Below are 27,225 nucleotides of genomic sequence, written 5' to 3'. Positions count from 1 at the left end.
TTTTGATACCACGATGTTACACTGTAATACTAAGAGTTATAAAACACTGGGGAGAAAAATAATGCGTAATGAGCAAACCACCCTACCCTCGTTTACCATTTGCTGACCATAGCAGTGTTGGTTCTTGTGTGTAAAGCGATGTGCAGGGAGGGGTAGTGCAGCGAAGCCTGGTGGAGGGCAGTTCACGAAAACCTTCGTCCGTGAGTGGATGGTCAGACTACGAGTGGACGAAAACCATTTTCTGCCAGCCGACGGCTCGTTTGGTAAGGGAACCCAGTGCGATAAGAAGAGATACTAGTGTGATAAGGAAGGATACCAGTGCGATGAGAAGAGATAACAGTGCGATAAGAAGAGATAACAGTGCGATAAGAAGAGATAACAGTGCGATAAGAAGAGATAACAGTGCGATAAAGAAGAGATAACAGTGCGATAAGAAGAGATAACAGTGCGATAAGAAGAGATAACAGTGCGATAAGAAGAGATAACAGTGCGATAAGAAGAGATAACAGTGCGATAAAGAAGAGATAACAGTGTAATACGATCCTTCTATATCATCGTTTATTCTCGTGTTTACGAAGAGCCCCCAAGCCACAGCGACGTCAATCCGTCACAAGCAATTCATAACGTACGCAGGAGGTGGTTATCCATCCAGTTTTCCCCACACTCCAGGCAAGAGCCAATGGTAAGTCTTTTCTTATGAGGAATTACTTGAGATTCACTCACGAGAGATAAGTATTAAGACCATATTGTAGTTCTTTGTTTACGTAGACACCCAGGTGAGCCAAGTAGGCACGCACTTCCAGATGGTCGTTGGGTCGTTAGCAACAAGACTCTGATCGTTATACGTGTCAATGTGGTAAACTAGCGGATTGATAGTTACCGGGTGATTGCTTTTTCTTAAAATTTTGTGTTTATATCTATATCTACACTGTCAGAGAGGGAGTCTTATACTTGTGTGTGTATGTCTGTGTGTGTGTGGGATTATTCTTCATGTTGTAAACTTTGCAAATACTCATTGTGCCGCACCTTAACCGTACGTTTATAGAGCGTGTGTGTATGTATACGTATATGTGCGTGCATGTATATGTGTGTACGTTCATGTACGTATGTGTGTGTGTGTGTGTAGTATATGTCCCAACCCACACACACACACACACACACACACACACACACACACACATATATATATATATATATATATATATATATATATATATATATATATATATATATATATATATATATATATACGTAAAGAGTGCATATGAATGCACACTATCATATGATAGCCTAGCAGTAGTGCTCCCGCCTCCTACGCAAGGGGACCCGGGTTCGATCCTGATTGTTAGAGGTTAGGATGTTATATATATATATATATATATATATATATATATATATATATATATATATATATATATATATATATATAAGTTCGACAAATAAATTTTTGAAGTTCTCAACATCAAGTACTGAGACTGAAAACTCTGGGGAGAGAGAGAGAGAGAGAGAGAGAGAGAGAGAGAGAGAGAGAGAGAGAGAGAGAGAGAGATTTGCGTCCTGGGGTTCTAAGTCGGTCGTTCATCATCTTAGTCAGACCATCCACCTCAGGGAAGGAGTGAGAACATAGCATTAACTCAGTAAGGAGAGGTCGTGAAACCCTCGGCCCGGTGATTCGTCTGGGTTTCAATAGTCCGTTTCTGAGGCTTTATTGTGTCTCACACGTTGTCGTACATATAAGTATTCTTAAGGTCTATATCATACTCTATTCTTGTCAGTATTTCTTTCTTTTCTGAATGACGAAGTGAAGCAGAGAGAGGGGGACTTGTACACTCCCACCACAAGGCTCAAGCGTCACCAACACACTCGGGCGAAGCTGATAATCCTTTGTTCTGATTCGTTTCCGGGTGTCGTTTGACGGATTCGAAACATTTCTATCAGATCTGATGCGTCAAAAGTTTCTTCTCATGCATGGACGTGTGTCGGGTTCATCTCTGATGCCTCTGGCGATATATATATATATATATATATATATATATATATATATATATATATATATATATATATATATATATATGCATGTATATTAGAAAGGATGATAGACTCGCACCTCTGTGTGTATGCAAAACAAGCGTGCAAAACTCTTTGTGTATAAACTAAGTGACGTGGAGGAGTTCATTGTCGTCTGGTCTAAATCATTTTCTATTTCGGGGATGGTAAATATTCTCCAACCCACGAAACAATTTTTTTTCTCTCTGTGAAGTTGACAAATCACTCCATGTCCCTCGGATCATTCAACCAGCAGGCTTGCCCATTTACACCGAACGATCGTTGTAAATTGCCGAGAGATTACTGTAGTACTTTCCTCTGATAGAAGAATTTCATTTTTTTCTCCTTTTTCTTTTTCTTTTTTTTTTTTTTTTTTTCATTGGCGCTCTTTCAGTCGCCTCGCTATGACGTGTAAGCGGTCGTCTTTATAGTCATGTTTACAGGTCTCGCTGGCCTAAGCTGATCACACGCTGGGAGGATTGAGATCCTGTACAAACGAAACCGCAACGGGTTCCCGAGTCTTCTGGGACTACGAACGTGTTGGGATTGGAATGCATTTGTGACTATAATTCAGAGACGGGGGGAAAGCGTACTTCAAAACGCTAGTCCTTGTCACCAGGTGATATAGAGAGAACAGGGAAGGCGGGAGTCATGTTTCTGCAATAGATAGTAGTCAAGGGTTAGTATATATATATATATATATATATATATATATCCCCCATTTTAGAAAGTTAATACAAGGGGGATATATATATATATATATATATATATACTAATATATATACTGATTAGGTACAGTAGGGGTGAGGGTCAAGTCAATTGGGAGGTGAGTTTGAATGGAGAAAAACTGGAGGAAGTGAAGTGTTTTAGATATCTGGGAGTGGATCTGTCAGCGGATGGAACCATGGAAGCGGAAGTGGATCATAGGGTGGGGGAGGGGGCGAAAATTTTGGGAGCCTTGAAAAATGTGTGGAAGTCGAGAACATTATCTCGGAAAGCAAAAATGGGTATGTTTGAGGGAATAGTGGTTCCAACAATGCTGTATGGTTGCGAGGCGTGGGCTATGGATAGAGATGTGCGCAGGAGGATGGATGTGCTGGAAATGAGATGTTTGAGGACAATGTGTGGTGTGAGGTGGTTTGATCGAGTAAGTAACGTAAGGGTAAGAGAGATGTGTGGAAATAAAAAGAGCGTGGTCGAGAGAGCAGAAGAGGGTGTTTTGAAATGGTTTGGGCACATGGAGAGAATGAGTGAGGAGAGATTGACCAAGAGGATATATGTGTCGGAGGTGGAGGGAACGAGGAGAAGAGGGAGACCAAATTGGAGGTGGAAAGATGGAGTGAAAAAGATTTTGTGTGATCGGGGCCTGAACATGCAGGAGGGTGAAAGGAGGGCAAGAAATAGAGTGAATTGGAGTCATGTGGTATACAGGGGTTGACGTGCTGTCAGTGGATTGAAGCAAGGCATGTGAAGCGTCTGGGGTAAACCATGGAAAGCTGTGTAGGTATGTATATTTGCGTGTCTGGACGTGTGTATGTACATGTGTATGGGGGGGGGGGGGGGTTGGGCCATTTCTTTCGTCTGTTTCCTTGCGCTACCTCGCAAACGCGGGAGACAGCGACAAAGTATAAAAAAAAAAAAAAAAAAAAAAAAAAAATATATATATATATATATATATATATATATATATATATATATATATATATATATATATATATATATATATATATATATATATGAGTGTGTGTGTACCAGTAGACGGAATATTGGTTAGGTTAGGAAATGGGTTTGTGTTCGAAAATGGGCATGTGGTACAATCCATTCAACATGGGTCATTAACACAGCATATGCATATAGTGTAACTGATTACCATAGTATATGTATTTCTAGTGTGGCTGATTAACACAGCATATGTATATTGTGTAGCTGATTAACACAGCATATGCATATAGTGTGGCTGATTAACACAGCATATGTATATAGTGTGACTGATTAACACAGCATATGTATATAGTGTAGCTGATTAACACAGCATATGCATATAGTGTGGCTGATTAACACAGCATATGTATATTGTGTAGCTGATTAACACAGCATATGTATGAAATGTGGCTGATTAACACAGCATATATTTAGAAGTACCATCTTTGATAAGAGATCGAACACAGAACATTATGTTTAGCACTACCAACTTTGATGGGGAAAACAGACAATATTTTTGATCTAAGCAATGACCATAATATTTCACAAGAATATTTGAGCCAAATCTTCGATACGACACAGAACACCACATACCCTCCCACCTTGGGTCGACACCCAGAGAGCAGAGCGCAAATCATAGTGAGGAAAAAAGGGAATTTATGAGCTCAGGGCAATATCCTTAGCCACTCTGGATCACAGTCACACATAAGCCCAGCCCTCGTTGAAGACTTCTCTGCTGTGGAAGTGGGATTTCATCACTCTACCAGTGTAGTTTTAACACACTGATTGCTAACTGTGCCTAAATGTGCGTTATCAGAGACGAACTCAATTCAGGGGTGCTGAATTACATTTATTGGACAAATTACATTTAGGGAAGGGTGAATTACATTCAGAAAGGGTCGAATCACATTTAGGAACGGCTTGATTACATTAAAGGAGGGTCAAATTACATTTAAGGAAGGTTTAGTTACATCTAGGGAAATGATGGATTACATTTAGCGAGGGTAAGATCACATGTAGGAAAGGTTTACGTTGCGCACAATATTCACGCGTCATAGAATTTTTTTCTGTGATGAGTCAAGGATAAAACGTCCTTATGCAGTAACTGCCACACAGCTGGAATAACCGATAATATCACTTATGATTCGGGTTCATCCTCGTGTGACGGAGGTCTCGTGGAATACCAGGCCATAAGGTCATACAGATTCACCTGGTGAAAAAAAATTGTAGAGTGAACCTCATGTCCATATTTGTTCTGATTCTCAATTAAAAGATATGCGATGCTTTGGGGGCAAAGGTTTATTCAGAAATGATCCGTAAAGCTCAAAAAAAAAGGGATCCCACATTCCTTTTCCATCTCGGAGCATTAGTCTTTCTCTATGAAAATGAGGATAACACAGACCAGAGATCCGTGCTTTGGGGCAAAGATTCGAAAACCCTTTACGGGATAGCTTCATGAATGAGGCAGTCGGAAAAGGGACTTGTTCACTATCCATGTGGATATCTGCATCAGGATAATTCTATTTCGAAAGCATTTTCTTTTCTACACACAAAAAAGAGAGCTTACACGAACAGTAGGACTGGAACGCTCTGGCATGCTTCAAAGGCTCGAAAAGAACAATTACACGATTCGAAACCCTTGAAAAAAGGGATTTGGTTAACTATACGATGAGTTATACGGACTTAGATTAACTGTGGGGCTAAGTAAACGGTCTTGGAGTAAACACACCTTTAAGGTAACCAGATGACAGGCATAATGATCTTATGGTTAAATAGGTGACGTTTTCTTTACGTTTGATGATAGATAAGAGAAATGTTCAGTGATAATCTTGGAGATGACTTGGGGCGAGTCTGGTGCTATGGTGCTGTGGTTGGACGCGATGCCCTTGAGAATTACTTTATTTTACGTCCGATGCTCAAGGACTACTTGTGTGTAGATCAAGATGGCTGATTGTTGATGATGCACATAAAACCATCCAGATGATCCTAGGGCGAGCCAGATCTGCATCAAGCTATGTAATTTAGGGGATAATTACTTCGAGCGTTCACTCTGATTAGGGGTAATCATTACGGGAATTCTAATAACATCTTGGCTAATATAAATATATGAACAAGATAGATGATTTCAAGGCTAATTGCTGGCAGCATCGTCATGTGATTATTAAGTGGCCACCTTTGGCAACTCCTCCAAAGTGGGCCGTTGCGATATCTGTTTCTTTCCTGTCACTGCCAAGCTTTGGAGTTCTTCCTTACCCTTCTCTCATCTTTCTGAACAGCTACCATCTAACCCACCGTTCTTTTTAGATTCGATAGTTCCTTTAAAAATCCTTAAGTCGCTTCTTACTCGTCTCCCCTATTCTACATGTTACGTAAGACCAGGTCTCGAGACCCCCGTGGCATAAGGGGAATCAAACGTAAACCATTTAATACTAAGTATACTGAGTAAGCTTTATAGTGCTGAACCTAACGGTGTGTTAAGCTTAGTATTCCCAAAAGTGACCCTAGATCAAGTTTAATGGGCTTTGATTAGCGGAGCGATTACTCTAAACCAACACGCTAATTTCTGGTCATAGAAACTAATTGTTTAGATGATTCACTGACGAAAACTCAACGCACAGGTTCTTCGGAAATCCAAGACACTGTAGTTGTAGTAATCGTCTGGGGTGATTCAGCAAGGAAAAACTCGACCAGGCAAACCCTTATTTACAGTAAATCATATACAGCTGAATATGAGATGCTAATCAGAGATAATCATGCATGCTGATCTCTCCATGCTATCTTTGTTTGTATACCTGAGGCTGTGTCAATGATTATTTTATTTTTTTCCCCCCCTCTCCTTTATCTCCCTTAACATGACGAAGTCTAGTGTGAGTCTAGACTCATAAGACAGACGTAGGATCTACGTTCTAAGTACAAGTATAGATTCTAATGATAATAGCCCCCTCTCCTTTATCTCCTTTAACATGACGAAGTCTAGTGTGAGTCTAGACTCATAAGACAGACGTAGGATCTACGTTCTAAGTACAAGTATAGATTCTAATGATAATAGCCCCCTCTCCTTTATCTCCTTTAACATGACGAAGTCTAGTGTGAGTCTAGACTCATAAGACAGACGTAGGATCTACGTTCTAAGTACAAGTATAGATTCTAATGATAATAGCCCCCTCTCCTTTATCTCCTTTAACATGACGAAGTCTAGTGTGAGTCTAGACTCATAAGACAGACGTAGGATCTACGTTCTAAGTACAAGTATGGATTCTATTGATAATAGATCCAACGAAATTCTGGTAAAGCCCAGATACAAGGAATGAGTGGATGTGGAGTCATCACAGACATAGATTGTAGAGAAGGAAGTACATTATGAAAACGCGAGAATACACATCGTGATCCCGGTGTGATCCAATAGATGAAGACCTGTGAATCTGTGGCCAAATGAACATACCGTCAACTCATAACTTTGAATCACATAAGTGGCATGTGTCCTTCCTTCCACATTCCTAACGACACAGGTGGTCAACGAAGACCTTAGAAGTGACTGGAGGCCAATGTCTCTACGGAACATTTTACTCGTGAAATGTGGAGCAAGTATGCATTTTGTCAAAGGAAATGACCCTCAGCAAGGCAAGTGGGGTCAACAGGCGACGGCTCCTACGCGGTTGGAACGAGTTTTTACCCTGTATGGACGTGATATGAATGTACGTAAACGTTTTGTGAAAGGAAACAGTTATAAACTGTCTCTGAACTGCAAAGCTGTCCAGAGCAAAAGGCGCTCTGATTAAATCTCGTGGGGCATATTGTGAGGAGGAACTCTGCTGTGTGTGTGTGTGTGTGTGTGAGAGAGAGAGAGAGAGAGAGAGAGAGAGAGAGAGAGAGAGAGAGAGAGAGAGAGAGAGAGAGAGAGAGAGAGAGAGAGACCTGGTTATTTCTACGTTAGAGAGGGGAACAGGGCCTGATGATTTCTACGTTAGAGAGTGGGAGAGGAACCTGGCTGTTTCTACGATTTGCTACTTTGACAATTCTTTGAAAACTTAGCCTCATTTTCTTGTTCGCTGAACGTACTTCATTTACCGTAACTCTGATTTGCAGTTTTGTATGTATGTTGCTGGAGTTGCTTGCAAATATATATTTCCGCGTGAAACGTACGAATAAGAACTTGAATTATTATCTAGATCTTAATGGAAAGTATATCCTTCAAACCGTCTCCTACTGTAGCATTGACCCATGACCTTCTACACAAATTGTTAACCTTTAACCTTATACTGTAACATTGACTCTTTTTCATCAATCTAATCTTGTGGCCGTTTAGGAAAAGGCTCGCTTTAGATACGATATAAAGTGTGATATTGATGAAAAAAAAAAAAGAGAAGTGGTATATCAAACATTCAATGTCTTTGTTTCATACCCGGACGCAAGCAAATAAACATGACATAGCCAGCGTGTGTCAGCCCTAACTCGGTTATTTACGGTCGTACTTATATGCCAAATTTGGCGATTGTAGATTGAGTTATATCGTACAGACGCACGAGACATGCACACTAAAATATACCCAGCCACGCCATCGTAGTTCTTAAGCCACGCGTTCACCTCGCTTCTGGCTGGCACGATTCGTAACTTTGATATCTTCATGACAGACTCAGTCCTTGGCCAGAGGAGTGTGTCAAGATGAACTTCTCCACGAAATTTAGTGGTGATGCTTCATCCTGCGTCCGAGTTACTTGCCTGGACGGTCCGAGGTGGGAGGAAGAAGGCCCTTCCAGACGAGATGTCTCGAGATACAGTGAGATGTTTATCATGATTATATAGTGTGATGAAGGGACATACACACACACACACACAACACACACACACACACACACACACACACACACACACACACACACACACACACACACACAATTTTAGTTATACGCCGATGGCGACCGGTAGTTAAATACGATATTACTCAGAGAGAGAGAGAGAGAGAGAGAGAGAGAGAGAGAGAGAGAGAGAGAGAGAGAGAGAGAGAGAGAGAGAGAGATAAGTGAAACAGGAACAATGCACGTCTCTTGGCGATGAGTTACACACGCGTTCCCTCCACTGTCGCTCCTGTCCAACACGTGAATCGAAACTTCATACCATCATTCTTTTTTTTTCTTTTTTTTCTTTTTTTTGAGAAATGGCAGACGTGGCGGAGGCGCTCGTGAATATGAGCTGGGAAATTACCTTTTTATAGTTATTACCCTGAATGATTTACCCCTTGTGTCCCTTGGGGTGCCAGAAAAACGACGGCTCCCTTTTTTTTTTTTCTTTTTCCTTGGCTTCCTCAGGGTAAACGTTTCATTAAAGGAGATGAACATTCTGTGAATTTTCTTGGTCCATTAACGCACTTACGGATTTATGTATATATGTTTGAGGTCCGCTGAATGTTCTCGGTCAGTTCTGAGAGCCGTTTTCTGCGACGTACATAGGGTATATCTATATAGATAGATAGTAGATAGGTGAATAGATAGATAGATAGATGAGTAGATAGATAGATAGATAGTAGATCGATAGATAGATGAACAGATAGAGGTAGATAGATAGGTAGATAGATAGGTAAATGGGTAAAGATGTAGGTAGATAGATAGATGAATGGGTAAAGACGTAGACAGATAGATAGGTAAAGATGTAGATATATAGATAGATAGATAGTTAAAGATGTAGATAGATAGATACATAGATGAATAGGTAAAGATGTAGATAGATAGATAGATGGATAGATGCATTCATATCTATTTTCAAAGCGTGTCACAGTATCTCAATACATCCACAATGTTACTGCCATACATATTCATCTGGAGGTTAGGTTTCGAATGATAAGACCCCGGACGTCCACCAGCGGATTGAAAAAGACACATAAAACTTTTTTGGTTCTCTTTTTTTTTTGGTGGGGGGTTGGGGTTTGGGGGGGGACGGACGACGGGAGTTGAAGGGAAAATTGGCGGTATCCCCTGACCACAGGTAAACAGACGTGCGCACCTGGTAATTACCTGATATTTACGAACTCCCACCTAATGTGTGAACAACTTCCACGAAGAAAAGCGACCCGTCCCTGACGGCTTCGCTCACTGGCGTCGCGAGTCCGTGTGTGTGTGTGTGTGTGTGTGTGTGTGTGTGTGTGAGTTCTTCCTTCCCCTCCTCCCTCCCGTTCCCTGACCAGAAATGGATATCAGTACACCTACGTAGCTCTCGCTCCCTCGCTTTGACCTCTGTTAACACAAGAGTCTGTCTGGAGTACTTTTCAGGTAGTATTCTCTCTCTCTCTCTCTCTTCTCTCTCTCTCTCTCTCTCTCTCTCTCTCTCTCTCTCTCTCTCGGGACACTGTGAAACGCTGGTTGGGTGCTGCAGGGGGTGAGTGATTGGACCCTCGTCGGAACGGTTATTTTGGAGGTTGTAGGCCGTTTTCGTTGGCTAGTTAGGAGCCTAAGGCCGTCGTTTGCCAGGGGGTCGTAAACGCCCCTTCAACGTCGACTTCAAACCACTAACGGGAAAGAAAATAGAAAATGGAAGCGTGAACACCTTCTTCATATAGTGAAGGGAATTCGAAGACCATACACACGTTCAACCGCACATAATGGTCCTTTTGCCTATGGGAAAGTATGTTCAATGTCAGTTTTTCCTCTTTGGCTTCGTCTCCACCTGCACACACCAGTAGGTATCGACTGGTACTCTGTCCAGTTACGAAATACTTGAGATTTCATCGACGCTGCTCTGAGTTATCGCTCCATATTTCTTGTAAATGGACTTATGGATGCCTTTTATGAATTTCTCTCTAACTGCAGGGAAAATTAGCAGTCTCACTGGCAAATGATAGGGACGGGTTTTAAGTGATAGCCATTTCCATTACATTTTTTTCTTTTTTATCATTTCTCCTCAACTGGTTCGTCTCTCTGAGAATACTGGAGTGAAATCTGGTGGTGGTGAATGCGTTTGATGAGACAAAGCTAACAGAAGATAAAGAAATCTTATTTATCTGAAGTTCTTTCATCTTCGCTTGCACTGTGAGTCTGCTCTTAGTATATGCATGTGAGTATGTTCGGGACATCTGATATTTGCCTGTGAGTCTGCTCTTAGTATATGCATGTGAGTATGTTCGAGATATCTTAGATCTGCATGTGAGTCTGCTTCAAATATCTGCATGTGAGTCTCCTCCAAAGCTCATGTTGTCAAAGATTAAAATCATTCATTTTCTCTCAAATCTCTAAAGTTACCAGATCGAATGCATACTCCATATTTGAAATAAGCGCTCTATTTTTTTTTTTTTTCTTCTGGAAAATAAGTCTGACAACAATCTCCTTTTTCGTTCACTTTCGGTGTTACTAAATATGTTGCTAGTCGTCGGAGCCCTTCGGTCCGGTGACGGGGTCTGGCAACAGAGGAAATGGATCATGATGAATGGTTTGTACTCTGTTTTTACACGTCAGTGGAAAAAGGGGAGGAAGACAACATTTCAGAATTATTCCAATACGTTCGCGAAGGTGTTGAGACCCACAGCTGGGTAAACTGTGAGATCACCTCTGTCTTACAAAACAACTTTACATAAATCGTACTTTTGATGGCTATAGCTGGCGCGCCACCCGTGTAAAACTTTGACCAATACCTAAAGTCTTAAAAGAAAATACCTAAAGTCTTAAAAGAAAAGGATCGAAAATCGTGAACATGTTCCACCATATTCGAATTATCTCATGGCTTTGGCACTAGATGAGTTCAGTCTTGTGACGTATATTTAGCTAATTGTATGTAGTCAAGCAAATGTGGTCAAGCAACTGTAGTCAAGCAACTGTAGTCAAGCAACTGTAGTCAAGCAACTGTAGTCAAGCAATCCTTTATAGCTCAGACCCGACTCAAGTCTCAGCTATATTAGAGATTAAGAGATACTTTGATCTTACTCAGAGCCAACGTATGATCGTCTCGATAAAGTCAGATAACACAAAACACAATTTACTTCCTCTTTATTAAGTTCGCAGTATTCGCCACGGCCCAGACTTTCAGCGTACGTGGCTACAACGAAGACTGTAAGTCGTATCTTAGATAGAGTCGTAAAACAGACATATTTATAGGTAGGGAAGTGAGGTTCCTTCCCCTTCCCCAGTGTCTGCTGGGGGAGGGGAAAAGGAATGTCATCTCTGTCACCCAGATGGTTATGCTTCAGCAGTTTATGGTCAATGGGATGATTAGGTGTAACTTTAAAGATCAGGATTATACCCCTTTTTTTTAATGGCTAATGAGGCCATTTTCATTTCGACACGATCCTGTTGATTTATTCCACCCCCAGGGACATACTTAAAGTCAACCATTAACGACTGTTCGAAATTTTTTTGGAGGTCAGAGTCGAAGCTCTGGATCTCTAGGATCGAACGACTCTCCCGAGACACGACCCCGGAGTTGTGGGGCGGAGTCGAAGACGGTATGGAGCGCTTAAGCGGGTATCATTTCCTCTGTCGTCTGGAGGCGATGGTCGTGAGTAGCAGCAATTTGCTAGTTTATGATTCGACTAACAGATCGAGGTAGAGGTGATTGATGGCCCTTGTAGATGCCGACCTCCGTGGCCTTCGCAAGCTGGGAGAAAACTGAGGAGGAGGACGAGGAGGAGGAGAAGGAGACAGATGTTCGTAATTGAAATTTGAGGTAATAAGAGTGAGCCACATCACCCATCCAAACCCACCCACCAACCTACCACCGCCCCTCCCTCCTCTCGTTCGCAACCAGGCCGACTCTAACCTCCCTGAGGGTTTACTGATCCCTCATGTTAATGGTCTAGTCCCGAGAGATCCTTCAGAACGAGTTGGGATAACGCCGGGGCCACGAGACGACCTGCTTTGGGTTAAACCTGCATTTTGCATATTAAGTGGGAGGGGAACATGGTCTATCGCGCGACGACCGATGGCATCGTGTGTCCTTGGGTTGTTATAAGACTCGAGGACGTCTTGGGCAACAGGTAGTACAGTTAAGAGTCGTGTGGGGGGGAAAAAAAAAGCACTTCAGGTGTTGTCCTGACTCAGGAGAAATGGGCAGGAAATGAATGAATGTGTGTGCGTGTGTGTGTGTGTGTGTGCGTGTGTGTGTGTGTGTGTGTGTGCACAAGCAGAATTACCCACAAAAGTGGCTTGGATTCCATTTCGAGAAGGTGATTCTATACTTAACCAAACATGATTCACTCTGGGACTCTACATGTGGATAGTATTCAACAATTTATTTTTCCGTGTTTCTCCCTCAGATCCTACAGCCAACCTCGGGACTCTCCCGATGTGCTCAGGTCCTCAGAAGAGGCTTAACTGTACCACACATCATGGCCGTGACCACCTGCCTTCGAACTACGTCACGCCACTAGCATTGGTCTGCTCGTTAACGAACGTAAGTGTTCTGAGGAAGTTTTTTTCTCTCTCTATATTTCTTTCAGTTTCTACGTTTCCTTGTAACTTGCATGGATTATTGGACACAAAATACGGATACATCAGCGGGAAAAAGTGCAATTAATAGAGCCCTGTGGGTGTAGAACTGTTCATAGGAGGGGAGTAATTGGATGGGTGTCTCAGACGAAACGCAAAATGCATTTGACGTTTGGGCCTGGGGCGACTTGTGTGTGTGTGTGTGTCCTTTAAGTGAGGGTGGTAAGGGATGGGTGTGAGTGGATGGGTATTGGGTGTTTAAAAGGGATAGGAAGGACAGGAGGTAAAGATAGGTGGTCAGTGTAACGCTGGCTGGTGTCAGCATAATGCTGGTGGTAATGGTAGATGATGTCAGGACCCCTATGAAGACTTTGGGTGTCCATAATACTGACTGCAATCGTAGTGTTGCCAGTGACGTAGATGACAGTGATGTTGTCAATGGTATGATCACGGACGGTGTCAGTAATGCCAGTGGTGGTGTTGGTGTCAGTCACGTCTTGTGGTCACAGTTGGTGTCATTCTTGTTGATGGACGATGCGCATAGATACTTGATCATGAGCGTATAGTTGTACATGCACGTGCAGTCATATTCATAATCATATGCATCAAAAACATACGCACACACCAAAAAACACCCAACCCAGGTGTGTGTTTAGTCTTCCTTGGGTGCAGTCGATAAATGGATACCTGGCTGTGTGTGTGTGTGTGTGTGTGTGTGTGTGTGTGTGTGTGTGTGTGTGTGTGTGTGTGTGCATATAAAAGAGTAAAGACATGGTACATGTATATACAGGGTTATGAGAGGGGTAGAGGTAACACAAAGGTGAAATTCAAGTACTGGGGCCTCACGAGTGTAGAATTCCCCTCTCAGTAATGTAGAACTTTGGTATCACCAGGTACACAGAATCTCCAAGGGTGAGCCTCTCAATAATTTCTGAACCATATTCTGAAAGACATTTTAGATTCCCTTAACTCCTCTCCAGCTTCCAATGTTCCCAGCGAACAAAATATCCCACAGCCAACATTCCGAGCGAAGAAAATGAACCTGGTCCATACGGACAAATTTCTTGGGGATGGCCACACGGTCGTATGCTTAACGTGTTGCCTTTGTCTAATGGCATTCTTGCATGCACGAATATCCAGAGCAGCCATAACTCTGGCCACAGTAGGGAGGTCGCTGGTCGTGAAGGGAAAAGGTGAAAATCATTTATCGAGATAAATGCATTTTTGTTATTATTAATATCAGGAGTATTATAGTATATGGGTATCCATATTTACTGCAGAATATATATATATATATATATATATATATATATATATATATATATATATATATATATATATATATATATATATATACAAAATATTATGTATACACAAGTGCGTAATGTTCGCTCCACCCCATGCGCCCGTGTTAACTCATGGTCAGCAACGCTAACCATGGACGGCCGTGTGTGTGTGTGTGTGTGTGTGTGTGTGTGTGTGTGTGTGTGTTAATTTGAAGATAATTTCGCCTAAACCGGACAGACAATGAGACGAGACCCAGTGCTTCAGGGCGGCGATTTCATGTCTTTAATGGTAGGTTAATATACCCCTCTCTCTCTCTCTCTCTCTCTCTCTCTCTCTCTCTCTCTCTCTCTCTCTCTCTCTCTCTCTCTCTCCTTCGTGTCTGTAGGGTAGGGGTCCATCTTGCCAAATTAGAAACACTTTTGTGATTTCTAAAGCGTTTTGACGGGAGTTTCTGTTTCATATACCAATAGAGAAATTCGGTCTGATGTTTATAGCTTTGGAGGAGACAATCACTGCACATATGTGGCGAAAAATATAATATATATATATATATATATATATATATATATATATATATATATATATATATATATATATATATATATATATATATATATATATATATATATTACGCAAGAGGAAAATTATCCATATTATATAGCCCTTAATTGTTCCTTTGATAACCTCACCCTCCTCTATAAATGATTCACAATTACCTAATTTCTCCTCTTCTTTTATTGCGTTTATTGCCTCGGGCTGGAAATGATTAATAAAGTAGAAGGAGGAGTAGGGAGGGTAGGGTAATTATAGGCGGGTGAGACTAGGATGGAAGACTTGCTTGTTCCTATGATGGTAAAGCTTCATGTTTCATTTTTTCCTTTGCTATTTCTGAGAAGTAAAAAAAACAAAGCTGAACTGATACTCAGATTGCATCAGTAGAAACTCTTAAACTTAACAACTGATTCTATAGAAAAAAAAAAACAGTTCGCCTCAGAACCGTGACCGAAAACTAAGTCGAACTGAGTACAATCTTTAGCCGAGGTTTTTAAAACTAAGGCTGAGGAAAGAGCTTTCGTATGTTAAACCTATGTATCTTCCAAAGCTCAGTACAGTTCATTGATTTAAGTCAATATTTCTAAGTAATAAAGTCTAGCGAGTGTTAAGACTTGAGAAACTTTCGCACATCACTTGTGCGATTTTCCTAAAGTTCCTAACTCTCTTTCCTGAAAGGCCTTATGCAAAATGCTACCGTCTTAAACAAAATAATATTGATCGGAATGAAACCCAAGTTCATGACTTCTCCAAGAGGATTTTACTGGTTCAGTTTTGTCTTTAGCTCACGATTCCGAAGCGCTTCGAATGGCAAGATCGTTCAGCTCCTGAGAATAGACTGGCTGCTATTGTTTTGATGTTTCCTTATAGGTTCTCCTGCAGGTATTGTTTTGCCTCCATCTTTGTTAGGTCTTCCACTATCTCCCGATCTGCAAAGATGAGAAATCTCATAAGGACAAGCCAGTCTCTGTGTAAGACTCGGTTAACATCTGAACTAAAATGGAAAGTCATAAGTACATGATATATTTTCTTATAGTATGACTGAGATTACACTGATAAGTAATTTAACAATAACCTCTATAGCAATATTACGCTACCGTTTGTTCTTTACTATCGAAATTTCTTGCTAGAATTTCTTTTCTATCAACATGAAGATATTCCATGATCTTATCACTGAAGTGTTTAAAGAATAAGAAAAGGGAAATTATATATTCAGTTTCCCTGAAATGGTCGCACACACACACACACACACACACACACACACACACACACACACACACACCTGACAGGTCAGCCAGCGCCGAGAACCAGGGGTATATATAAACGAGTCTTCATTACGTAGTACTCCTTCACTGCCAGTACAAAGAGAAGCCCTCAGACCATGCCCCAGGAGACCAGGTCGCATACGAAAAGGAAATGAAAGACAATTACGACGAACTCGTCCAACGCTGCGTTCATCTAAAGCGACGATTCCGTTACTTCTAGGAGCTTTGATTTGCGAGGTGTTGCATAAGCATTCTTCATCGGTGCTCGGGGTCACGTTCCTCCTGAGTGCGAACTGACGCCCCATTACTCTCTGAAGTGTGTGGTTGAGATGCCACAGCGTCGCCAGAATCACTAGAATAGATCGTGTTACTCTCGTCTTATAAAGAAAATTTTGGACGACCTCATCTCCGTTGGGCGACACTTCGTGTCGAAAATCATAAGCTATGGAAACAAGCGAATGATTTCCATGGCATATATAAGAGCCTGTTACCCCGTAATCTTTGATATTTCCCAACAGATAATTCCAACATTTAGAATTAGATCACGTAATCAATTAAGGTTACTTTCTAACCACATCTGAGGTAAACTGAGTGTGTGTGTGTGTGTGTGTGTGTGTGTGTGTGTGTGTGTGTGTGTGTGTGTGTGCGTGTTTGTTGCTCGCGATCTCATAATCCCTGTTTATCCAACCCTATATTTTGACACTGTAACTCTCCATATGCACGTTAACAATGTCATATCCTTTATTTGATACCAGTACAGCTTTCCGATAATTTATCATTTGTATTAAGGTACCTTTCCTTTATCATTTGTATTAAGGTACCTTTACTGTATTATTTGTATTAAGGTACCTTTATTTCATTATTTGTATTAAGGTACCTTTATTTCATTATTTGTATTAAGGTACCTTTATTTCATTATTTGTATTAAGGTAACTTTACTTTATTATTTGTATTAAGGTACTTTTGCTTTATCATTTGTCTTAAGGTACCTTTACTCTATCATTAGTATCAAGGGAGCTATTAACATCTCGTGAAAAATCAGCAGAACTAAAAGAATGATCACGCAATCAGCCCAGACACCAAACTCACAAGCGTACAATTTCCCCACGACGTATATTCCCCGGCCATCATTACATTACAAGAAGCGTTTACGAAACATCTTAAATGAAGCCAAATCACATCCAATTAGCGTCACACACAAAAAAAAATGATAAGTTTTAAAGATATTTTCTCTCCCCAAGGATGAATCATGGGTTGAAATACGAACCACGTAAAAGTAATGTAAGATACATCGTTGAAAATGTGAGAGGAAATGTTGATAGTAATGTATCTACTCGATAGATAGATAGATAAAAAAAGAGATATAGATAGATAAATCGATGGGTCAATAGATATATATATAGAAACAAGCACGACCCGCTCCACAATCATCCAGACTTGTAAAAACACATTTACTTTTATTACTTTTATCACCCACACGATGGACGAGACGCAGAGTCTCACAGAGCATGTAATCGCTTTCCAGGCGTTACCACTGGAGTCCTTTCCAGGTTTATATCCATTGCACGCCCTGAGATTTAGAGCAAAGCTCCCGTTACCCTGTCAGGATGGCTGTGTTTATTAGCCTGGAGCATGGGGCTTCCATCGACCTTAACGCCCTCGACTTCAAAAGATATTCCAGGCAGGCAAGACAGTGTCCAGTTGAGGTCCACCCTCGGACTGGAATGGGCCGGTGCAAATGAGATGTGTTTGTGTGTGTTTTCTGTTACAGTCGCCAGGTGGCTGGAGGCTCAAAAAAAAAAAAGGGATCAAATATGAATATCTTTTTTGACTGTTGAATGGATGGACTAGTTCCGTGAGTTGCAGATTATAGGGGGACAGGTAATGGTATTTGACTACTATGTGTAGGGTTTATTGAAGGTGTCAATATCATGGGTAGGGTTTCTAGGAATTGAGGCGTCTGAAAGGAAATCTTCAAAATGAATTCTTCGGGAAGGGTTTCCTGAAGGATTCTCAGGAGTGTTTTGACCAAGAGTAAGGCAAAATAAGAGAAGCAGAAAGGGGATGATACAGCACAGGGCTCAAACGAAGTATCCCATTATCTTCTGGAATTATCAGGTTCGTGAGAATGGATCTATGTATGCTATGCCCTTCATAACCAACCAAGCGAAGGCATTTCATTCCATCCCTTCCTTCAGAAAACACCAATGAATCCCCGAGTTCCATGCGTTTCATCTAGTACAGAAAACCTGTGCCATAAATCGATTTAATGGTGTCGTAAAAGCGTGACGTATAGATTCAATTATAGACACTATTTATCTACTGATGTTTTTTATTATGTTAGTGGACTACGGTAAAGTGCTGGGTAAACAGCTCTTCGTTACGTATAAAACCATTGATGTAGAGAGAAGACTGTTGTAGGTTGATTTAACGATGATGGGTAAATCATCATTTTCATCAATTGACCCCCAGTTCCTTCTTTTGATAGCAGCCTTATGCCTTTTGCTCTATCTTTCTTTCCTAAGTCATGGAATAATCAAAATTATATTACTTCAATTTTTATCATTACGGGATAAAACTGTTTGCACGATAAGCTAACTGATTGTCTTTTGTTTAACTTTTTTTTTCCATTTTGAGCTGAGCCAAAGCCAGGTGACCAATTTACCGATCAATCCAAAGGAGGCGATGAACAGTTAGATTGACTGTGGGCCACCTTCCGCACCCAGAACTCGAACCTAGACGAATCCGTATGTGAATTCATAGTCAACAACGCTAACCACTACAACACAAATATCATCCTCATTCCAGATGAATATTCGTAGGGTAATATTCATTCTCGTGTTCGTCACGTCATAGATAATCACTACAATACGAATATCTTCCTCATTCCAGTAGAATATTCGTAAGGTAATATTCATTCTTGTGTTCGTCACGTCATAGATAAGCTGTTAATGTCTTGTTATCAGCTTAAGATTACTTCAGGTGAATGTGGTCAGCAAATCTGGTATGAAAATTGTTTTGTGTTCATGTTCCCATTTTTTTTTTGTCAGTCGGGTTTCTTTTTTTTTTCATAGGTCTGATGCCAGTAAAGAGTTGTGAAAGCCTCCAGTTTCCGGAAATTCGTAAACCGGATTCTTCGAAGTCAACTAGGAGTTCCTATGATACAATCTTTGGTGTGATTGCTATTTGAGTGTTACTGGGAGAGAGAGTTGTATAGTAATGCTATCTCTTATATCAACCATGTATGTATTGTATGTATATACAGTATCTTAACCTTTAGGTATACATACACATTCATGCATCTTAGCTTACTCCAAGTGCACATTCATTGACCAACCTTTAAAAGGGAGGATGAACAGGTGGGTTAGCTGTGAACCGACTAACCTGTCCGGGATTCGAACTCGGGCCTATGAAATTGGTTGGTAACCATTGCACGATGGAGGCTTATGTTTGTATGTGTTTGTACATGTTTATGTCTGACTGTTTGTGTCTGACTATCTATTTGTCACTGTGTTTGTGGGTGAGTCCATCTGTTTGTGCGCTTTTAGGGACGTTAAAAAGATAATCTTGGAATTAAGATAGCACTTCTAAAAGGTCACCTCTTTGACTAGTTTTAATATTGCGATAACTTTCCACTCAAAGACCTCTTAAGATAGCTATGTTTGAGGGACCTTCTTTTATATATGTCAGTCAATAGCCTCTCACTCCCTCATTGTGGCCTACTTATCTATCTAAGTTTTCGCACTTCTTTTATGTTCGTCTTCTTATCATTTTTCGTCAGCTTGAGTCTCTCTCTCTCTCTCCCCCTTTTAAGTCTTACCTCCTGAGTGGTCACTTGCCACCACTGGCTTTCAGAATGTTCAGGATCATGCAATGAAAGGAGATTAAACGTGTCTCCACAACCAGACCTCTGTAAAACTATTTATGGCACTGTCTCGACCGTGTGTGTGTGTGTGTGTGTGTGTGTGTGTATAAGGCAACTGACTCATGTGTCCGGCAATATATCCCTTTTTTTGCAAAAGAGATAAGGGGGAACCCGGCAGTCAGTCATAAGGGAATTAGAGCCTTACCGAAGGTCAAAGGAATTCACGCTGAATAAATGTCAGTCATGACAATACTAGGAAAAATATTATATATATCCCGATTTAGATGTTTTGCTCCAAGTTGGCCTTACATGGAAAGACCATTAAATCATTTAATAGTGGTTATTATCGCTTGGTAACTCCGTCTCTAAAAGACGTCAGCGATCTTAATACCTCTTGTTACATTAGTCAGATATTATCCTTGGTATACAAAGAGGTAAGTTATGCCTCTTTGGTTTGGGTTGAAATATCGTCCATTGTAAGTTAGAGATGATCTCTCTAAGATCCTTCCGTGTAAACCTGGTGAACTAATGAGGATTTACGATCCTTGGATATCTTCAAGCCATGGTAGGATATCAGGATCCTTTTTGGGGGGAATAACCTCTGTGTGTGGATAACGTAAATAGGACTTTTAAGAGGAAGTTGGTGTGGATCCCTGCGTGGGAAGGAGTCTTCCTGCAAGGTTCTTCTGCAGTCCCTGTCAAATCCTCTGCTGTTCACACATTTTTCAATGCCAGTTATTCCTCGATCCTTTATTGGAGCTTCTAATACCTCTCCACTCCGTCTCCTTTATTCTTAAACCTTTATTTGCTCCAGCTGAAAGCTTTCAGTATAAAGCCTCCGATCCTCATCACTCTCTCCGTGGCTTCGGGGTGTCAACGTGCTCCACAAGACTGCCTCCAGCGATGCTAGAGGTTCCTCCCAGTGTCCTCCACGCCACACCTTGCCCGCTCGCTGTCTTCCAGCCACCATCGCGGGTTGGCAATGTTTCCATCGCCGTCAAGAAGCCTTCATTCTCTCACAGAGACTGAGCGTCTTCGTCTCTGCCTTCGTCATAAGACTGTCGGGAAGCAAAGTGGGAGCTGAATATGATCTTGAATACCTGAAGAATGTGGTTGGGATTGTTTCGGTTGGTGGTTGTGGTAGCATAACGATGACGTCCTGAAATGATCCTCGGCGGGTTGATTGGTCTAAAGGTCAAAGAGCCAACGACTCATCATCCGTCATAAGTCGAAAAAAAAGAAAAAAATCTCTCCCGATCTTTAAAATCTTTCTGCAAGTCTCCCAGTCTCTTCAGTCTAAGCTATTCGTTAAAGACACCTCTCGCTCTACGTTAAGCAATGGTCAATGAATATTCTTCGTTAAACAACAGAGATGATTCAGTCTTTGTTCCTTCGAGCGTTGACTTGCGGTCAATCTCTATTGTCGACAGGTGCCATCAACTCTCAAGCTCCCAGTATCAATAGCGTGAACGCAGAATCTGGTAATTTGAGAGTCTCACGCTATACAAGCTGCTGCAAATGCCTTTCAAACCCCGACAGCTTCTCATGAATGGCTGTCTGCCTGGCAAGATAGATGTGGTTCCTATTGGCGTAACCAGTGCAGCAAGATGTACTACATTACTCTGGCCATAAGTATGCTTTTCCCATGGGCCAGCGTAGACAAGTCGCCCTTTACCCGTAACCCAGACAATCTCGTTGCTTCTGCTATTGTTCATATTTGACTATGGCTCACCTTGTGTCTAATCTTATGCGTGTGTGTGTGTGTGTGTGTGGGTGGGTGGGTGTGTTTGTGGCTTAGCATGTTGTGAGAAAACACATGTGAGAGCTCTTTTCAGTTTTATTCTTTTGATGTTTCGACTTTCTGCGCAGAATCTTCGGGGAAGCTAAGATACATAGATACAACTCTGTGTTTCCATAGGTCAATTCTACCTCGTCGACTTTCGCCGTCCCATATCCCGTATCCCCCATAAGTCGATAGTCTCCACCAGTCCATCCTCTCCTTCCCCATACATTCTCTGACCACCAATTTTACCGCTGGTCCGGCCAAGCGTTGAAAGCCCTCACGGTTGTTGATCACTTCGACACATATGTGGGTAGCTTCCAAGGATTTTCTACCTAGCTTGCTGAGTCCTTTGAACATAATTGCATCTTGTTACTACCCTGGTAGACTTCACCACTTGTCTGTGTGGATGACAAGGGCATTTGATGTCTTATGATGACGTATATCAGTTCTATGTACACTGATCTTTCTGGGCATATCTGATCCTGTTTGTCCGTTGTATATAGCCGAATAGATAAACAGAAATGAGGTAGAAAAGTAGACAGACGTCGGTCCAGTGTTCTTAACGAAGTAGACAGACGTCAGTTCACTGTTCTTAAGGAAGGAAACACACAAAGATACATGACCATTTCTCATATTTTTTTGTTTTGTCAGACAACGCCAATATCTTTTTTTTTTCCTTGTCATCAGCTGGGATCCCCCGTTGCGATACCCAGCCGAGTAGCACGAATGTTGAAACGGCCGCAAGTACTTGCGTGCAACAATCATCTGTGCCACCCCAGGGTGTAGGTAGGTAGAGGAATCAGTCGTGTCCAACCCTCGGGCGCAGGGGGGCGCGGGGCCAGCGAAGAGAGAGAGAGAGATATACATACTCAGGGGGCTACTGAATACGTGGAGTTGGTCGTGCTTCGGTCACTGGAAAGGAGAGAGAGAGAGAGAGAGAGAGAGAGAGAGAGAGAGAGAGAGAGAGAGAGAGAGAGAGAGAGAGAGAGAGAGAGAGAGATTAGAATAAGACATCCGAGCATCATATATATACACATTACGATTTCAACATTTTGCAGTGAGGAAAGAGTCATTCTAACCAAACCAATGCCTCGATCCATCACTGTGAAGCACCAGGTTCGAAATGATAGAGGAGGGTCCAGCAGTCTTTACAGGTTTTTCATGTCCATGTCGAAATTTTCTTGGATTCCCGAGTTTAGTTTCATCATCATCTACTGAAATTCAGGATATTGCTATGTATTTTTTTTTCTCCCGCTTGGTTTCATCATTATATCAATTGTCACTCATAATATTACAATATTGCAATGTTTCATTTTTATGTTCGTATCGGGTTGGGTGAAGCGGATGGGTGTTTCCTTAGGAATCCATGGTCTTCTATGTTTCAGAGGAGTGCTGGTGACTTTGGAATGGCCTAACGCTGCCAAAGTAGCGTCAGGAACAGACGAACAATGGCCTCGTTTGCACACATTACTCACTAGCTACCATGCACAGTACATAGAAACCAAAGCCCCACAAGGTACTCCTTGGTTTACCCTGACTATTTCATATCCCCTGGTTTAGCTCAGGGACAGGACGTCGCCCCCTGTATACCACATTGATCTAAATCATTTTATCCCATGCACGCCTCTCATTTCCTGAAAATTCTGGCCTTGATAACCCAAAACCTCTTTCGCTCTATCCTTCCATTTCTAACCTCTCACTCTTCCTTTTCTTCTGACAAGTAGATCCTTTTTGTCTCTCTTCACTCATCCTCTCTATATGCCCCAGGCAACCTGGTCAGCTCTGTCATACTGCGCTTACTACCATTACAATATCATTACATTATCAGTAATGATAATAGAAATGTTGATAATGATAATTATGATAATGATAATGATAAGACATACCGTAGGAAGCGTAAATTCTTCGTTGACGAAGCGTTGTCAAAGATCGAGAATTTCTCTACTTAATTGGAAAGCAAGTGAGGGTGGAGGGTTTTTTCTTTTTCCGCCCCGCTGATCGTAGCTCTTCGAATTTTTTCTTTTTTTTTGCGTGAATTACTTTTCTCTTATGAACAGTTTATATTTAGATTCAAATGAGAACTTAATTAGATACGGATACACCATCATATGAAAGAGAAAAGCAAAGATTGATGAATTTTTAAAAATTTGTATGAGTGTGTGTGTGTGTGTGTGTGTGTGTGTGTGTGTGTGTGTGTGTGTGTGTGTGTGTGCGTTTATAAGTTCCACTTTTGGTTCGCGGAGTCGATTTATTTAACCACCATCTCAAGTGACCGTCGAGCACAAGAGGATATTTTACGTGTTTGAACCAACTTCTACACCCACGAACAATCTCAATATTCGCTTACACGGAAAATTATTCGTTGGAACGAGCAAGCAACACGGTGGTTATCCTCGTAAACTCATTCTTGCATAAATTTGATTTACTTAACGATTGTCGGCACAGCACGGTCTCGTTTTTGTCTTTTATTTCTTGGGGGGGAAGTGGAGTGGGGGGGAGAGGGGGGCGGGGCCGCAGGAACTATAACCCGTTCTCTGATTTTAGCTTCCATGGTCTTTCAAAATCTAAGCCGGAAATTACATTAGATATGTGTGTGTTTAGACGCACTGGTGCTGAGACGATACCAAATGGCGTCCGAGATACGTCTCTTCGTTTGTATATCAACTGACTTCTATTTCTTTCTTGTGTTACTCCCCTTATGATGTGATTATTACACGAAAGTGCACTTGGGAACTTATCGTGTTTCATTTACCCGTGGACTCATAGGTATATATATATATATATATATATATATATATATATATATATATATATATATATATATATATATATATATATATATATATATACATATATGTATTACTTATTTTTCTCGGTCTTCTCGTTCCGGATTGGTTCTTTTAATGTCTCTGATCATTCTTACTGACACAGGTGGGTCAGTCAGAGTGAACCTAGTACAGGATGTTGCTTTTTCGTATATCAACTATGACCTTTTGAGTATCATCTGTAAGTTAAGATCTCGTACTATTTTTATCTACTTGAAGTTGCAAGTATTTACAGCCTGAGAATAAATTGAATAAACTTTATATATATATATATATATATATATATATATATATATATATATATATATATATATATATATATATATATATATATATATATATATGTGTGTGTGTGTGTGTGTGTGTGCGTTTGTGTTTGCAAAGCATAGTTCCTGTGTCCACAATACCTCCAGAAAAAGTGATCAAGGAGTAGCTGTTGATGACAACGCTAGATAATTTATCTAAGCCTTTATTACGCAGCAGATATGTACAGAGGAAGTATGCCCAGTGAGCAAGATCCTACATAGAAATAAATAACTGATAAGGATTTGAACAAGGCACTCAGCGTCGTACAAACATTATATATGTTTAAATGCAATTAACACGACACCTCCGCTATATCATTAATGGAATCTAATGTAACGCATTTATATATATATATTTTACACCTGGAAGTGGAAGTCATCTTATCTATTGTAAGAGATATAGTTCATTAATATATGCGATTGTTGTAAACAAAGCCAAAATCTAATCGTGATTCTTTTTTAAAGTAAATGTAAATTCTGGAGAAGAGTGATGCTGCAAAGGCTCCAAGTGAAGGTCGCTCTGCGGCAGGGGTGTGTAATGTCACCATGGCTGTTTGAATTGTTCATGGATGGGGTGGTGAGGAAGGTAAATGCGAGGATCCTATAAAGAGGGGCGATTGAGCAGTCTGCAGAGGATGAGATGGCCTGGAAAGTGTGTCACTTGTTGTATGATACAGCACTGGTGGCAGATTCGAGAGAAAAACTGTAGAAGTTGGTGACTGTTTGGAAGGGCGTGTGACGTGAGGAAGTTGGGAGTAAATGTGAATAAGAGCAAGATTATTACGTTTAGCAGGGTTGAGTGACAGGTTAGATGGAGTGTGAGTGTGAATGAAGAAACACTGGGGGAAGTGATGAAGTGTTTTAGATATCTGGTAGTGCACATGGCAACGAATGGAACCGTGGAAGCGGAAGTGAATCATAGAGTGGAGGAGGAGGAGTGGGGCAAAGGAATCCAGTGTAGGAAGTGAAATGGAGCTTCCTTTTAAGTATCCGTCCTTTTCAGGCGAAGGGATGAATACAATTTCGGTTCCCCCCCCATGTTCCAGAGCACTTTCCAGCATACGCTTTGCGTATCTCGTTCAGAGAGAGGATTTCGACAGATCTCTAAGCGCTCTGCTGTGCCTTCCCCTGCCATCTCCGTCAAGTTCTCTGACCACCCAGATTAACCACGGCTCCGGTGTGGTCTGACTGAGCCTCCCTGAAAACCCGCTTCATTAATGCTATATGACGGTTTAAATCTGCTTTTGTTTCCCCCTCGAGGATCAGTGTCTAACTCCCGATTACTTCTCGCCTCAACCAAGCTGGCTGTAGGAGTCATCGTGAAGCAAATTGCAAAACCCAGAAACAGGTCTTAGATCGTCAGCGCGTCGTGTCTACGAAGGTTTCTTAGCCTTCCAGAAAACGTTCGCTTAAAACGTTTGTCAAGTGATTATTGTAATCGTCTAAGCTAAGGGCAGATTCCAATTGAGAACGTTTCTGTTTTCGCTCAGTTTTTCTTTTTTTCTCTTTACTTCTGATACCCTTTTTTTCCCCCGAAAAATAACACCCTAACCCCGACTTTTACCCTGAGCCGTAAGGGTTCAGGGCAAAGGTCGATGGGTATCGAACCATCAATGAAAATAAGATCTTCGAGGGTGACGTGAACATGCGTTTGTCCGAGGTGAAGTCAACTCATGTGTGTCGAGGGTGTAGTGAAGATGGGTCGTGCGGTGTCTCCCCTCGTAGTGAACATGACGGTGAATGGTGACGAGAGGGAAGATCAAAAAGGCATTCGCTGCCGAATGTTGGCGTTTCCATCTTGTATTACTTTCTCTCTCTCTCTCTCTCTCTCTCTCTCACACACACACACACACACACACACACAAAACAGGTGGTCATATCTGACCAAACCCAGATCGGTTCAGGTTGATATTTAAGCGAAATGTCATTTCGCAGCTCTTTACCAAACATCTACCGTGGTCTGAGTAATCAATATCTAATGATTTATCTCGATTCTACACACACACACACACACACACACACACACACACACACACACACACACACACACACACACACACACAGTTGTTGGCTCGTGGTCTGCAATGCTCCCCATTAGGTAATAGTCTATAAGAATACTGGATCTGTTTCACCATTGGATCTAACACTCAAGCTTCCGCATTCCGGAGTGAATATAGGCATTCGAAACC

At 41.3% G+C, this 27,225-nt stretch overlaps 2 long non-coding RNA genes across 2 annotated transcripts in view; one reads left to right on the top strand and one right to left on the bottom strand.

Moving 5' to 3' along the window:
* Window positions 1–210: 210 nt before the first annotated feature.
* Window positions 211–27,225, top strand: part of LOC139762041 (uncharacterized) — a 66,134-nt gene continuing 39,119 nt past the window's right edge. Inside the window, exons 1-2 of the long non-coding RNA XR_011715667.1 lie at window positions 211–682; window positions 12,983–13,119. This is a non-coding gene — a long non-coding RNA (uncharacterized lncRNA). The remainder of the gene's footprint in view (window positions 683–12,982; window positions 13,120–27,225) is intronic.
* Window positions 15,528–27,225, bottom strand: part of LOC139762040 (uncharacterized) — a 46,422-nt gene continuing 34,724 nt past the window's right edge. Inside the window, exon 3 of the long non-coding RNA XR_011715666.1 lies at window positions 15,528–15,922. This is a non-coding gene — a long non-coding RNA (uncharacterized lncRNA). The remainder of the gene's footprint in view (window positions 15,923–27,225) is intronic.

This window comes from Panulirus ornatus, chromosome 42, assembly GCF_036320965.1.
Source record: "Panulirus ornatus isolate Po-2019 chromosome 42, ASM3632096v1, whole genome shotgun sequence".
NCBI classification, from domain to species: domain Eukaryota; kingdom Metazoa; phylum Arthropoda; class Malacostraca; order Decapoda; family Palinuridae; genus Panulirus; species Panulirus ornatus.
This window is presented reverse-complemented; position numbering and strand designations above follow the sequence as displayed.